We start from the raw sequence: 4,294 nt of genomic DNA on the forward strand, positions 1-4,294 counted from the left end.
ATAAATAAAACCAACCACAAGAACCTTATTTAATTTCTCCTTCACCATGAGGAAATATTTAGGATTAAGGGGATGTTGCTTCTATCGTATCGATATAGCATTCTCTTCTAAAATGATACGATGCTCATAAACTTCAGCGGGGATACCTTTTAGATCATCATAAGTTCAAGCAAAAGCAAATTTATGATACAAGAAAAATTCTATTTAGTACGTCAACTCATGTTCCTTAATACCTTTGTAGATCTTAATTGTCCGAGGCTCTGCTGTGGTTGCCAAGTTGATAGTTTGATATAAAGATGCAATAGTGATGTTCTGTTTTAACTCCTGTGGTGGTTTCAAATCAGTCGCTAAGTCTGACATGTGTAAAGTATAGAATCCTGTGTCCAGGGCACTCACATGGTGCATATTATACTTCGTCATACAATCAATATTAAATCTAGCAAAGATTTTTAAATCCGATGGATATATCAAGTACTCCTCGAAACCACCATATTGATATACTACTCCAAGGTATTGGGTTGCTTCCACAGACGCCTCCATAATCGGTGCTATTGCATCATCATCGAAGCTAAGCTCATCATCCAATGTCAATTCAGATATTGGTAATTAACATTCCCCGTGATAGTGTATTGGGTACATTTGTAACACCATTTTATCTCCACCCTTGCCAATTATCAAAGTACCCTGATCCCAATTGTTCTTAGCCTTCGTTTGATAAAGCTAAGGTTGTCTCAATAAAATTGGATATGATAAAGTTGAACGTTGTAACCGAAAGACAATGTAGTCATTTTCATATGCAATACTGATAATTATAGTTTAAATACTCCGTAAAATACCTATTGATTTAACTTGGCTATGATTTGTCATCCTCAATACCAATATTGTGGGATACTAAGTGTTCCAAATCTAAAGCATCTATTGTATCAGCGTTCATTAAATTGACGCTCAAACCACCATACACTTGAACACCTGATATCATAACACCGTCAATTAAAACATTGATGGTTGGTGCTCCTAAATCAGGGTTCAAACTGACTTCACAAACTTCCTTATTGTATTGCCTATGCCGTATTAATGATGAATTCAATGTAGAACGGTACTCTAGTACGATCGCTAGAAGTTACTTCATAGAAATCTAAGATCGAATAGCGTCGAGATCTTTCAAAATATCATAGAGTTTCATATTTAAGGTAATTCTCAATGCCTTCTTTTTTTTCATTGGATTGAGTTTAACTCCCAGAGGTAAGATATTCTTTCGTTTTGGACTCGGAATTAGAATAGTAGCCAAAATTTCTTTGGAATTTGTGCCTCCGAGAAGATCTTTTAACGGATAAGAAGTTTCTCAAAACTACGTAGAGTGCGAAACCGCTTGGAACAGAACCAAAGCCTCTGTAATCAGAACCTCATTAGGTTGCCCAACCGAGTCAAGTCTCAGACTGAGTAAGAGGCCCATAACAGGACCTGGATTGGATGTCCCTGTAATTGAGTCAAATTAGCCCTTCGCATCAAACTCACCGAAATGTTGAATTGGTCCTTTTTTTTTTCGTTGACTCCCAGTAAGAATGGCTTGGATACATTCCTCCTGATTTATCAGAGAATCTTGAAGACCTTGATTTATCTCCTCTATTTTTCCTTAGTTTTGGATCTGCTGATCTCGATTATTGAAATTGAACGAAGCATTACATTACTGATAAGTATGCCGTGATTGCTTACAATTCCCACATACTGGCACATAATCATCACTGGCTCTGGAATTGGGACATTCACTAACATAATGATCAATTTGTCTACAATAGAAATAATGAAGTGATCTTCTTGCACCCCTATCAGGCATATTTAGTGTCTCCACCGGTACATACCTACTAGGCTTGTTCCATGTAGAATTCGAAAATGATCCTAGTTGTCCCATTGGTATGGAGGATACTTGGTTCGATGACACCGGTGGAGCATATTGCTAATATCTCTGCTGCTTCTTCCCGTAATTCTGGAGGTTTGATACAGATCCCTAACTAAAATTGGAACTTTGAAAGTTATTGAATGCTCGATTTTGTTGATTACATCGATTTTTATTCTATCCAAATATATTTTCTGTTTGAACTTGATTGACTTCTCATTAAGTGAGTGGGATCATGGTCTAATTATTGAATTATTGTTGCCTTTGCCAATTCTAACAATTAGCTGTTAAGTACTTTCCTCCACAAAATGTACATTGATCCATCATTTGTGAGGGTGAAGGGCATTCTGTTACCAAATGGCCGTGGCCCTTACAATTACTGGACCATACATTGGTCCTAGTATTGGTAGGCTTGTACCTCTTTTCCTTATTCTTGCCATATTAATGGCCATTTTTTCCATTTTCTTTGACAAGTTTAATAACAAGATTTTATTAGAATCTTTTAGGACTAGTATTAATGATAACTTTGCCATAATTAACACTTGTTGTTGATACAAAAAATATAGAATATACGTTGTTGTGACATTTGGTGGTATAGCTTGCAATGAGGTGACATTAACTAGCCCCTAAATATTGGCACTAGAATTAGCCACTGTTTCTAACATCTATGGATAACTATCCACTGATCCGTAAGTCAGATTTTGATAGCTGCCTTGAACTGGAATCATCATTATACCCACAGTTAAAAATTAATCATAATGGCATTCCTCCCAAATCTTGGCTCTATTAAGAGATGTAGTTACCGTATTTGGTTGAGCCTCTTTTACAAACATTTTTAGATTGGGTGGATGTAATCCGTTGATTAATATGGACAATATAAAAGTCTTTGGCATTTAGTGATTTGACAACTTGCGGAGTATATCTGCCACATGATCATAGAATGATTCCATTGCCTCTCCTGGATCCATTTTGCTAGTCATTAATCTTTCTCGAAGTCGATCCTTAAAACCAATTGTATTAAAATGGATTAAAAATACATTCCTCAATCCTTCCCAATTGGAAAATTGATCCACTCATTGACGATTGTACCATTCAAATGTCATATCCTTTAAGGTTGCTCACAACCATCATAACCAAATATCTTCAATTCTTCCATTTTTGACTACACATGCTGTCAAAAATTGAGAAAAATGTTGATCAAAAAATCCCTACAAGTAGATAATGGAGCCACGCTCATTGTATAATCGCTCACGTCACCTATTTGTACTGCTATTGGAATCATTGGACTACTCGACACCATTGAAGAGAACAATATTCCACTTAATCTTTTGTTAAAATAATTGGCACCTTCTCCAATTGATTGTCATGAATTTTCAAGTTTCCTCAATTTACTATTATTGTCTCTTATTAAGTTATTTGATTGAATTGGGGATTAAAATGATGGATTTTGAAATACACTGAATTGGCCCTTATTGACCAATAATTTATGCCACTCTAAGGAATTAGTTTTGATAGAATTGAAAGCTTTTATTATTGAAAATGTATCCAATGGAGTACCCAATTCTTCTGTGATTCCTTGACTTGTAGTTAATGGCCTCAAAAGAAACACTGGTCTATTTACCAAATTTTTTGCGAGTTCTCTTGGCAATTTTTCTAATGGTATATACTTCTAAAATATTTGATATCAATCAGCTTCTAGGTATACTCAGATATGTCGAGAGACATGCAACCATGGTTAATCCAACTTTGTCAATGATTTCTTTTGAACTTTTATTCTTGCTCATTATGCAACAAATTTCTTGCTTGCGATCTCTTTATTCTTTCTTTCGACTATCGTATTCTCTTTAATGTTAAGTCCTTATTCTAAATAACTATACTCTTTCATTATATTCTACTGAATTTGCTTCCTATTTGCCATCCAACTAAACTGACAGTTAATTCCTAACACTCAATGTTATTCTCTATCCCTGGCAGCGGCGCCAAAATGTGGTTGTCATTTTACTTATCCTACAATTCCTTTCCGAATAAACATGTATAGGGGAATTCAAACATAGGAAAAGACTAAGTACATGAGTTTTACTTGATAGGCTCACACAATTAACAATATTTCAAATCATTGAAACACTAAGAAATACTATAATATTTTTTCTCAATAACAATACTCCTTCATCAACTGATAACAACAGTGTACAATCCTACACTCTCAAAAGACTTCTCAAATCACAATAATTTCCATCTAACACCAAGAATAATAGACTTCACTCCAACAATCTGAATTCACATAATTTCTATAATCACAGACTTCCTCTATTGAAACACACAACTCTCAATAAACAAAAATTATAATCTTTCAATAACTCCTCATATAATTCAATCACTCAGTGCTCGAATTACATAATC

This window comes from Physcomitrium patens, chromosome 20 (genome assembly GCF_059467195.1).
Source record: "Physcomitrium patens ecotype Gransden chromosome 20, ASM5946719v1, whole genome shotgun sequence".
Classification (NCBI taxonomy): Eukaryota; Viridiplantae; Streptophyta; class Bryopsida; order Funariales; family Funariaceae; genus Physcomitrium; species Physcomitrium patens.